The following is a 12,998-nucleotide window of genomic DNA, read 5'->3' as shown; positions in this document are numbered from 1 at the left end:
AGCAACTAATCCTGGAAACCATTTCCAAATGTATGAAGGACAAGATGATTATTTGGAGTAGTCAGAATGGATTTATGAACGGGAAATCTTGCTAACATGACACCTTTCTGCAATATGGTAACTAGCTCAGTGTATGAGGGGAGAGCAGTGGGTGTTGTTTACCTTGCCTTTACTACGGCTTTTGAAACCTGTAGCTCTGCAGAGAAAGACCTTGGGGTCTTGGTGAACGTTGACCATAAGCCAGAAGTGCACCCTTGTAGCAAAGAAGGCCAACAGAATCCTGGACTGCATCAGGAGAAGCACTGCTAGCATGTCACAGGACGTGATCCTTCCTCTCTATTCTGCACTGGTGAGGCCATATCTGTGTCCAGTTCTGGGCTCCCCAGTACAAGAAAGAAATGGACTTACTGGGGGAGTCCTGCACAGAGCTATAAAGATGATTTGACTGGACCATCTTTCATATGAGGAGAGACAGATAGATGGGACTGCTCAGCCTTGGAGGAAAGATTCAGAGGGGTTCTTATTGATGTGTATAAATAACTGATGGGAAATAAAGAAGAAGAGGGAGTCGGACTCTCCTCAGTAGTGCCCCACGGAGATCACAAGAGGCAATGGGCACAAATTAAAAAGCAGGACCTTCAATCTGAACACGAGAAAAAGCTTTTACCGTGAGGGTGGCCAAACACTGCAACGGGTTTCCCAGAGAGATTGTAGAGTCTCCATTTGTGGAGATATTCAAAACCCAACTGGACACAGTCCTGGGTAGGCTGCTCTAGCGGTTCCTGCTTGAGGTAGGGGAGGGTTGTACTACCTGATCTCAATATGTTCCTTCTAACCTAAACAATTCTGCGATTCTGTACCATAGCAAGGGTGCTGGACAGTCATTGAGAACACAGATGGCGAAGCCAAGTTACTACAGCAGAGATTATGAAACAAATATCCACAGGAATCTAGATTTCATAAATTTCATTTCTCTTGGAAATGTGTGATTTTTCTACAGCCAAAGTTCACCCAATTTCTTAGCAGGCAGCACATTCTGCATTGCAAGATTAAGACATTATGCTAGAGAACAAAATTCCTTGACGATTGCAGTCGCCATGCAAAGGAATCTCCTATAGCACTGTAATACACCACCTCACACACTCAAGCGAGCATTACTTGGATCATCATGTAGGGAAGTGTGAAGGAGATTTCAAAAATTGTAAAATTAAGAATAATAGCTTGGCTTCATGGAAGACAACACACAGTTCCTGCTGACTTGACTAGGGCCAGGATTTTACCATATGGAAAGTGGTAACTTGTATATTCATTCTGTGCAGACACCTGATATGGTATCATGTAACTAAACCTCTAAATGGCTTAAAATGGATATGGCATAACTGTGATATCCAGCAGCAGAGGGTCATTCCAGTGCCCTAGCCTTACTCATCTAATCATCTCTCACTGACGCTCTTACATGAAAACTGACATTTACATGAGTCAAAAGAGCGAAAACTTATGATAGGCAATTGGAAAAGCAATCCTCATTGCTCAACGCTCTTCAGCGATAACAACACTCATTATGAAAGAGCTGCCTCTGCCATTTGTACATAAATCGGTGTCAAAGACAGCACGAACCAGATTTCCATTGAGAACACCCAGCTATGGGAAGCCACACCTGGCCACTGAATGGCCACCAGTGGTGCTGGTAATAGCAATGTCACTCCACTGATATTTACTTAAATACCAGCCTGATCTCAACACACTTCAAGGTAATGCAACACATTCTCCTCCTGCTTCCTTCACAGTCCTCAAAAGAAATTTTTTTTTTTTTTCCCAAGCTACCGGACCTTGAAAACACTTCTCTTTGTTTGAATGTATCCAACTACTCTCCTGCCAACTACAATGCATTCCCTATTCATCGAGAAAAGGGTAGACCTGAAAGGAATCTGCAGGATTTTTTTTTCTTGTGTATGTGTGTTTTATAGAGAGTAAAGCTGATTCTTTTCACAGTTATTAAATATCCATTTAACAACTTTGATTAATTCAAATCTTATTGCAACTCCTTTGATCTTGAATTTTCAAAAGAAAAACTAAATGTCTTGTGTGATGAATCTAACAAACATATGGTTTTGAATCAAAATCTTCTTCTCTTACATGCTTCATGACTTTCCACTTTCATTATTCTCGAGAGAGAGACTTTTTAGTTGTTTTCTTAAATATCTTCAAATAACCTTTTGAATCTTTTCCATTTTGCTTCATTTACATAATTTACCGATTTTTACCATGCAACTCAGTTTGCAATTCAATATGCCCTTCAAGTTCACCTCTGAAAAGGTTTCCTAAATGCTGAGGTTAGGGCTTTGTCAACAGAGGCAACATCAGCACAGCTGAAGATGACAAGATGTATTGTTTTGCCTTCCTGTGGTTCAGAGTGGTAAGGTTCAGATGACAAAAGGGTCTGGCAGAGCAACATCATCCTTGGCTTATGGCAGTAAAGTGCAAAGTGGAGCAAGCAAGAAAATCAAAACATATATTGTTGTATAATAATTCAATAATCTATCACAGGAAAAACTTACAAAGAAATTGTCTCAAAGAAAATCAGTAGCAGGAGAAGGAGTGTAAGTAGATGAATGGGTTTCGACAAGAAAGAACTGAACCTATATGAGAATTCTCAGCTCTCAAGGATGCCTCCCCTGTAATTTAAAGGCATAAAAGAGGGTACACAAAATAACTACAGTAGAAAGTGTATTAAAATTGTCCCATTGTTAGAACAATCTTTGTACATGCCTCATTCACTACTAATGCCAGGACACTGTAGCAAAATTGTGTTATACTGCCATCATCCAAATTATCAGAGGCAATGAAACCTTCAAGTAGGAAATGTGTGCATGCAAAAATTGTAGAACAGAGTTCTCTCTCTGCTTCCTGTAAAGATATATCCCCCTTTACAGAAAATCTACTTCTCTCTCTTCCAGCTCAGTCCTTTCCTATTGTCAAGTCAATCACTGATTTTGGCGCTCATTTATAAAAAGAATCAGGGAGTTCAAGATCCCAAATGATTAAAGCTAATTAGTCTTTATTAAAGACGATTATAGATATACCTGGTTACTGTTTTAGTGGCATGGACAGTAAAACAGCAAGCAGGTATTGATTACCATTGATTGCTAATCACTACTGACTATGTTGGTTTTGGAAGTTTGGAAATGTATTTCAAAAGGTACAATGGCTGGTGCCTAGAACACTTGCTGAACCTCCTTCCTACACCTGAACTTCACAGCAAGGATTCAACCCACAATTATCAGCCAAAAAGACACACCATCTCACAATGCAGCAATTTTCCAATAAGAAGCTACACTATACAGTGGATGCCTTATACATATCATGGATTTTGGGTAATATAAAGCACCTGAACATGATTTGTGACCTTAGAGTCAACACATTCTACCCTAAGAGAACCCAGAACTAGCCACAGTTTAGAGCTGCTGATCAACAAATCTGTCTTTCCACATTTCAACTAGTATTCATTCCCTGTATAACATTGCTGAGTTAAATAAAAGGAAGGAGTTGAAAGAACTTAAGCTGCAAATTATACCTAATAAAGTGGTCTACTCACCACATTATTCTTCAATTGCAGCTGGCAAATCCAAAACAAGGACTGTATGCTACTCGTCTGCTTACGATCTGATAACACACTCATCTTCTCCTCTCATTTTGTATATGTAAAAAATGTTAAACATTTAGTTTACTGTCATTTTCTAATGTTGTCTGAAATACATTGTGACACATCAAAGGTGTTCGTAGAATTAATAAAAAATGTGCTGTCCGTTTCAATAGAGTACCTCAGTCGTTCCTCTGCATTTGATGTTGCCTGTGTTTAAATGTCTAAAGCTGCCTTAATTTTTATTTTATTAGCTTTTTAAAACATTTTTTTATCATTCTGCTATTCTTCCTTTTTTTTTTCCCCCTTCAAATAAAATCATATAAAACATGTACCAGCAGTTAGAACGAATGCAAAACTGGGGGTCAGTCACCAACAAAACTAGCATTTATTAGTTGCATGTAAACCAGTGCTGTTCACTTGAGTTCTATCAGCATTGAATATCAGCATGCATTCAATTCCTGATACACCTAGATGTTGAAATGGCTTCTTATTTACCACAGATGAGACATGTAAAACCTTATCCTCTGGAACAGTAAGGTCCCATTAGATTAATTCAGACATGAGAGCACTAAGTATTTCCCAGGAGACACTGCACCTTCAGGATTTAGCCTTCAACATCACTTCTCCCAGTCAGCAAAAGCAGAGCTGAACTACTTACTCACCACTTGTAACATGCTTTAAGGTGCCCAGCCAAAAATTATGCAGTTGTGCCATGTATTTAACAACCACCACTACTGTATTTTAGAGTTTTCCCTCGGAGAGGCTGGCTGAGGAACCTGCACCATTCATATTTTGTCTAGTACAAAACCTGAAACACAGGCATGGGAAATAAATCACCATAAAAGCGCTCCTACAACAAAGACATACTCTGATGTGCTCCTGAGATTGTGAGTTAACCTCTAATTAGGGATTACAAACCAGCAAGAAGGAAGCCCAGATACATCTCTTTTTGTTGCAGGCTAACTGATCCATAGCCAAATATTTACCAGGAGTTCTTCAGACAAATTTAGTAATGCTAGGAAATAAAAGACAGATCTGGCTGGCTTTAAGCCAGGCATAATGGCAACAGCATCTGTGTTTGATTCATCGATACAGCTCTGGGAATTGGTCTCCCAGTCAGCCAGGTTGGAGGTCAGAACTGGATTTCTCTTGAGAAAAAGCACTATTCCAAACTATGCAGCAGGATAATATGAAAAATATTGTACTCATTGCAATATGAACAAAAATCCATACTGACTAGGATGAGACACACACATTCATCTTAATTTCTGAACTCAGCCAAAATAGGAAGATACGCAGCATAAAGAGCTGACAGGCTACTGCATTATCTAATCTTTACAAAGAGTATTTGTGTTAGGCATGGAACTTAATTTAGGAAAGTTTGATTTTCCTTTCCCCGCACCCATTCCCCTGCTAACATTTTATTCGAGGAATCAATTAGGCCTTGATCAATTATTGATCAAGAGTTCTCCATGGGGAGCCATAATGCATTTTATCTGCAGTTACTGTTTCTAAATAACATCTACTTCTAAGCATGCACTTAATTTTTTTCATCAATATTTTGCTATCCTTCAACAAGCCTGTTAATAGCATTTTGAATGTGCACTTTCAATGAAATCCCCCTTTGACAAATGAATTAGTGAGACCACTGGGATTTCCTTTGGTGTGTTTGCTTTTTGCAGCCACACAGGTAAATAAATTGCATTCCCCTCACCTCCTTCTGCCTAAAAAAAGGTTAAAGTGATGTGTTTGAGTTCAAGATACTAAATGAAAAGCTGCTCAGAACCAACAGAAAGAGATAACCAATAAAGCTTTAAAGCAAACATTCATTATTTTTCACTAAATTCCCTATGGAGTGAAAGATGTGATGCATCTTTACAATCTCCAGAACTTTTCACTGTCATTAGCATTTTCTTAGCAATATTTCTTTTAAAAGAAAGACACGAAAGGTGCATTTCAACTTTGGCAAGACTTCTGTATATGATTAAGTCAGTCACATGGATTTAAGCATGCACTTAAGTTATCTGCCGAATAGGGACAGATTTAAACCTATGTCTGAATGCTTTGCTGAAAAGAAGCCAAAACGAATTGGTTGTAATTAAATTCTTTTGATGAAATTTCTGCAACTCCCTATTGTGTGACACCAGTACTGAAATGCTAATAAACTAGTTAAAATTACGCTTATTACCAAGTAAAATAAGAAAATACAGAAGTGTCTCTGTGGTTTATTTTATACCATCATTTATATAACATTATTTTCATTAGAGAAATAAAATACCTGACAGGGGCTAACGCATCACCCTCACAGAGCAATAATTGCAGTGCATAGCAACCAGAAGACTATCTATAGATGCCTACCCATCCGCCTGCAATGCTGTTCCTGTTTATCTGAGAAATAGCCGTTAGCTATGTCAGCACTTTTGCAAAACCCTAACTCCACATCACTGCCAGAGAGATGCTACATGCTCATTGTGCGGAGAGCTCTTTTAAAAACAAAAATAAAAACAAACGGAGCTCTAACTGAAAAATAAAGCATTAACACACAGGCTGCTCAGAAATCATTGCATACAGACACCAGGACTTGCATCCTCTGAAGCATCTTATGTTAATGCAGCACATCCCCGCACAAGTACCACCAAGAGTTAAAAATAGCCTTGTCCTCTTGAGAGCCTTCTGCATGTCAACAAAAGCAGATGCTACTCATGCAGATATTGTTCTGAAATTCTCTCAGCCTTGCACAGCAACAGCTATGTTCTCTGTGGCAAAGAAGGATACAGGGACCCAATATTTCTACTTAAAATTTCTACTTAATATTTCCACTTAAAATTTTCAACAGTAAGAAGTTTTAAAACATGTGAAAATGGGATGGTGCAGGCAAAGTGAAATGCTGGTGAAGACACACTGGTAGAAAAGGCAGGTTATCTGACTGAAGAGTGGTGCAGAGTGATCACCCTGCCAGTTTGGTAGGACTTATTAAGTCTGCTGTTTTTCAATAACTTAAGACCATCTGTAAACTACACACAATTTGGATGATCTTATCCCTTCACTTCAGCCTCCATTTCTCCATTTTCAAAAAGATTGTCATCTCTGTGTGCGCCTTGGACAGCTCTGTGCACTACGCTGACTAGGAACACGAGGCATTTTGTTCCCTGAGCAGATAACCTGCTCTGCTGAAGTTCTGTCAAAGACAAACACGGAAAACTTTTAAGCTCTCTGGACAGAAGCTCAAGGAGAACAACAGTTCCTGCCGTAGGTTTGAAATAAAGTTCCCATATGAATAATTTATTCAGTTTGACTGTGAACCCCTTCCTCATATTGGCAAGCGGCTCAGCAGCATCAGATCATTTCTGTGAGCAACTGCTCATGGGTGCAAAAGGTGGAAGAGATTCAGTTTTTCCACTTTGTCTTTAAAGCTGAATGTGAAAGAGATTGTGAGGACTGAGCTATACTTGAAATCACGCACACTGCATTCCAGTCTGCTGTCTATGATCTATCTGCATGGGACCAGGCAAAATATCAATCAGGAATTCCAATAATTTAGAAAATGTTTTGAGAAACGAAGCAAGAAATGCATCAATCTACAGACCATATCTTTTATAAGTTAGCAGTAAAATCTATAGAGGAACTCATTACAATTTATTGCGACATGGAAAACAAGAGTATTTTTACACATCTCACGAAAAACAAAAGTAGTCACTATTTTTCAATCTTCTACCATTCTGTGGGCCATTTTCAACACAGTTAAGCAGGCATGGAATTTGGGCTGTAATTTTCACAAGGACACCAAGTGAGTTAATGGCCTGATCTTTATTGAAAATTCTAGTCTCATAACCAAATATCATAGTCAGTGATCATTCAGTGCTTTTGTTCCTTAAACTGGCTTATATTCCTCAGTTTGAAATTTCAGAAAGGAAAAAAAATAACCCAAATCCAGCCTTATAGTGGTTTAGTTATGTTCTTCCAATTGTGGGCATTAAATAGCTCTGTCCATAAATCAGAAAAAATGCAGACATCTGAACAAACAAACCTACTGAAAAAATCATGTATTAGAGTTACAAAAAAATAAATATGGATTTTTTTCCCGTGCCTTCAGGAAAATCATCACAGTAAAAATAAATACAGATGCTAAAACTAGAAGGATTATACAAGTCAGAACTGGTACATGACTATGCATTTTATTAGCATAATTTATATTCTCACAGGGTCCAATCTGGTGCTGAGAAATACAAGGAGTATCCAGCCTCTGACAGGATAGGTCCCTGCTGCTTTCTCTTTATCACAATAAAATTAAGGTTGACCCTATCAGTACTCCATGGATCTCTTATAAATAGATATAGAGCCTCACATAGAAATGATCAACTTATAAAAATGTCAAATGCTGCTCTGTACTAATGGAATTGAAATAAAACTTATTAAAGAGAATATTCCAGCTATAGATGAGTGGCCATTCACATAGCCCTTCACATGACTCTAGCAATGTCGCTAGAGTTCGTACTGCTTCAAATGGGGGCATAAATTTAGTCTGAAAAAACAGTGCTCTCAGAGGAATACCAAAATGCCTTAGTTCTCATAATCACACAAACTCCATTCAATACTCACATCTCTTGGGCTGATTTCTGCCCTCAAAAAAATAAAAAGCTACATTTTGGGAACTTGCATATGAGCATTCACAAACATCAACAGGAGCTTCCAAGTCCCTCGGGTGTCCACTTTGAGCTGAAGACAGTTTGTGAACCGGTCACTCTGCTGCTTTGGGAACAGCCAGGACAAAATAAAAGTGCTATATATTTTTGCTGACAACAATCTTGTAGGAATGCATTTCCTAATCCTATACCCAGACAGCCAACATTTCACTTCGGCAGAACTCAAGGGATTCATATTTTGCAATGTCATCAGCCAAGACGGAGGAATACCGAACAAAGAGTGAGTCAGGCCCCACCAAAGAGATCCACAGTGCAGCTGCAAGAAGCAAGGCATTACCCCTTGTCCTTCCTATACTATGTATTCCTGAGCTTTCTCCAAGCCCCTCTCTCTTTACAACATCAGACTGCATAGTCTGTTCAGACAAAGAGTTGTGAAGTCCAGGGCAGCTCATGAGATCAAAACCACCATTTCTCCGTCAAGAAAAGGGAAGATGACATTCTAGGGCACGGGAGCAACTTGGCTGCTTAAAAGCTCAGAGAGGCTACTGCCAAGTCACTAGAATGAGAAGCAGAGGCAATTTTTGGGCTTCTCCCAAGCCGATGAATTAGAATGGGTTAGTCTAGGCTGCTTTGAATCCTGGCAGCCTGTCTTGTCCACCTCCACAGCTGCACGCCCTTCCACAGCAAAAGAATAAAAAGTGCTATGCCAAAAACCTATCTGTGAATGGCTGTAAAAAAATTTTGTCTTGATGCTTTTTAACAATTAATATGCCACTACAGCAACATTCCCAGCAATGGATACAGAGAGACTGTTTCACAGTTCAGGAGCCCATGCCTTGTGTCCACATGCACCTGGATGCAGACTCACCTCGCGGCTGATATTGTGGTACAAGCACCAGCTTGTTACTGTGCCCATTCTACAGAAAAAGGAAGAAAATGGACATCATTCACTAGATAAGCACTTTTAAGTCAGCTGCAAGACCCAGCCCTGCTCTTGGCACAGCTCCATCTCTCAAATCCCTTGCTACCAGCCAAAACACAGGGACCTCTAAATTTAGAATTGGCCCCAACTGCCTGCAGTGTTGGGTAAGTCTCTTAGCTCCTGTCTCTCCACCTAAATAGGGTAATAACACTGCCTTGCTCCATGGAAAGAGGAGACTATTGATTGAACTCTGTAACAAGGAACAAAAGTATCCACTCCAAAGTCCTTCCACCTGACAAAGGATAAGTAAAAACTGCCAGGGAATCCATTATTCAACCTCTTCTCAAGCCAGAAACAGAAAATAATGGTTGGCCCCCATTTTATACCAGGAAGAATTTTACATATACATACACTCCTAATTAACAAAAGGCTGGCAGGTACTTGAAAGAACTGCTGATTATATGCATATATATATATATATATATATATATATATATGAATTAATGATACAGGAGCCCTCGAAGTCTTAATTTGCAGAGTCCTTTTCTGCTTTTACACCCAAAATTGATACTACTTTCTTCTGATACGCAAGTGTTAATGCAGATTGTTCCTTCACTGATTTTCCAAGGAACTGCATAAACTGAATTACTGTGATGGACTTGTTTAGGTTAGCTACTTCCCCATACCAGTATGCGTGTCAATACTGTTCTTCACATCAGAAACACCAGCACACAAATTCTAAGCATGCTGAACAAAACCACTAGTTTTCAGCTGCTGCTCTTTTATTTATTCTGTAGTCAGGAATGTAAGTGTAACACAACCTATTGATTTCCTCAGTATAAGACCATGGATTTAAAGTAATACAGGAACATTAAAAGCCTTAAATTTGATCATGCACTATATACAAGACTACAGCAATTTCTTAACTCAGTAAAACTGCACTTGAACTAGAGCCCATATTTTAGACTCTATTTTGATCTTACAAACAACTGCAGTGTACCTCCTGCATCAACCTACACTACATGACTCAGGAAAAGTTAAATTTCCTGATTTCTTTTTAAGAACAAATAAAGACCGCTACAAATCAACAGGTTAAAGGAGGGAGGGAATCCTTCCTGACACTTTTTCCACTATTTTTACCTCTGAAGAGTGAGGACCAACATTCTCCGAGACACTCTTGTCAACATAACAGCACTGATTGCTTTATGAATAAAAATATTTCTTTTTTTCTTTTTTTTTTCTTTCCTCTATACCTACACATTTATTGAACTATCAGCCTCAAAAACAGCCAACAACAGGGAACTCTACAGGACAATGATGTGGACCATAAGGAATATTTATCTTCTAAACCTACTCCTTCATATTTTTAAGTATTTCTTCTGTGTTCAGGACAGGTCATTAGTATGTCATGATTTTACGAACTGCTATCATTTCTCTTCTTAAGATATCTTAAGCAGGAGATCTCTTTCCTTCTCCAAACCGAATCAAGGTAGTCACCATAATCACTCTTCATAACTGCTCTCTCCAACCTTTCTAGCGCTTCTAATAGTTTCTGTTACCCTTCACTCAAATGAAGTAACCAAAATTCAGTTTTAAATTCACAGTGAGGCAAGTCCATCAATTTACACATAATATTTTCTAACTGATTCTCTTTCTAAATACACCCTAAGTGTTGTATGCGAGTTTTAGAGGCCCATTGCATATTAAGTAGATGCCTTTATTAAGCTGTCATGTATGGCATGTGGATCCTTCTCCCAAGAGGTTACAGAGGTTACTCAGAATCCAATAATTCATAAAAGTAATTTAAAATTGCCCTTTCTACTTTAATTACCTTGCAAGTTAATTCCATGTTCCAGCTACAGCATGCTGTCCGGCAACCTAGCTCTTCTCAGTCCTTCAGAAGTGCACCTGACAATCACTCACAGGGTTCATTAATTAATTGGGAGCCTTTCTAGAAAGTAATGTTGAAATCTTATCCTCATGCAGGTTATTGATAAACATACCAAATATAACTAGGTCTACTGTTAATTTTATTTTGATATTTTGTGTAGTTATTTTTAATTTTCATTTATTTTTTGCCGTTTGTCTCTGCATTCTAGAAGAAGCTGTTTATAGGTCATGTACCTGATGACTGCTAATTCATGGCAAAATTTTGCCACCTACCCTATGATTTTCAAGCTCCCTTAGCCTTCAGTTGAAGAGACTTTCTTTGACAATTTTGATTGAATAGGCAGGTTACACACAATTATGCCCTTATTTTGAGTTATTCATATAAGATTATTTTTTTAGGAAAATTACTTTAAGGACAGAGATAATGCAGATAGGCAATCTTGCACTTACAACAGAAATACAAATACCTAGTAGCTGAGGGAAAGGCTGTGGATGTTGTGTACTTAGACTTCAGTAAAGCCTTTGACACAGTATCCCACAGCATTCTCCTGGAGAAGCTGGCAGCTCATGGCCTGGATGGGTGTACTCTGTGATGGATAAAGAACTGGCTGGATGGCTGAGCCCAAATAGTTGTGGTGAACAGAGCCAAATCCAGTTGGCAGCCAGTCACAAGTGGTGTTCCCCAGGGCTCAGTACTGAGGCCAGTTATGTTTAATCTCTTTATCAATGATCTGGATGAGGGATTGAGTGCACCCTTAGTAAATTTCCAGATGACACCAAGTTGGGTGTGAGTGTTGATCTGTTGGAGGGTAGGAAGGCGATACAGAGGGATCTGGACCAGCTGGATCGTTGGGCTGAGGCCAATTGTATGAGGTCGAACAAGGCCAAGTGCTGGGTCCTGCACTTGGGTCACAACAACCCCAGGCAGGGCTACAGGCTCAGGGAAGAGTGGCTGGAAAGCTGCCTGGCAGAAAGGGATCTGGGGGTGTTGATTGACAGCCGACTGAACATGAGCCAGCAGTGTGCCCAGGTGGCCAAAAAGGCCAACAGCATCCTGGCTTGTATCAGGAATAGTGTGGCCAGCAGGACTAGAGAAGTGATTGTGCCACTGTACTCGGTGCTGGTGAGGCCCCACCTTGAATACTGTGTTCAGTTTTAGGCCCCTCCTCATAAGAAAGACGTCGAGGTGCTGGAGAGAGTGCAGAGGAGGGTGATGAAGCTGGTGAGGGGCCTGGAGCACAAGTCTTATAAGAAGCAGCTGAGGGAACTGGGGCTGTTCAGTCTGGAGAAAGGGAGGCTGAGGGGAGACCTTATCATCGTCTACAACTACCTGAAAGGAGGTTGTAGCATGGAGGGTGTTGGTCTCTTCTCCCCAGTAGCAAGTGATAGGGCAAGAGGAAATGGCCTCAAGTTGCGCCAGGAGAGGTTTAGATTGGATATTAAGAAAAAATTCTTCACAGAAAGGGTTGTCAGGCATTGGAACAGGTCCCCAGGGAAGTGGTGGAGTCACCATCCCTGGAGGGGTTTAAAGGCATTTAGAAAAGGTTCTTAGGGACATGGCTTAGTGCTAGAGTTAGGTTATGTTTGGACTCAATGATCCTGAGGGTCTCTTCCAACCAAAACAATTCTATGATTCTATGATTCTAAATTAAGCACAGGAACAAAGGTCAAACATAAGTAAAATCTGAAACCACAAACAGAAACTTTGTTCATTAAACTTTTATGCATTTACCTAGGCTTTCCACTAGAATCTAAGTATACATGTGCTGCAAGGAGCAACTTGGAAAGATAATGAATTGCGTACCTTTGACTGTGCTAAGGACACTTCCTTTGTAAAAACATAAAAGTTGCTCTTAAATTGTAAACATAATTCTTAAAAATCCTATTCATTTTGGTGGGT

At 39.5% G+C, this 12,998-nt stretch overlaps 1 protein-coding gene across 7 annotated transcripts in view; it reads right to left on the bottom strand.

The window, feature by feature from the left end:
- TSPAN4 (tetraspanin 4) overlaps window positions 1-12,998 on the bottom strand; it is a 465,016-nt gene that overhangs the window by 44,905 nt on the left and 407,113 nt on the right. The window lies entirely within an intron of this gene.

This window comes from Caloenas nicobarica, chromosome 5, assembly GCF_036013445.1.
Source record: "Caloenas nicobarica isolate bCalNic1 chromosome 5, bCalNic1.hap1, whole genome shotgun sequence".
Taxonomy (NCBI): domain Eukaryota; kingdom Metazoa; phylum Chordata; class Aves; order Columbiformes; family Columbidae; genus Caloenas; species Caloenas nicobarica.
This window is presented reverse-complemented; position numbering and strand designations above follow the sequence as displayed.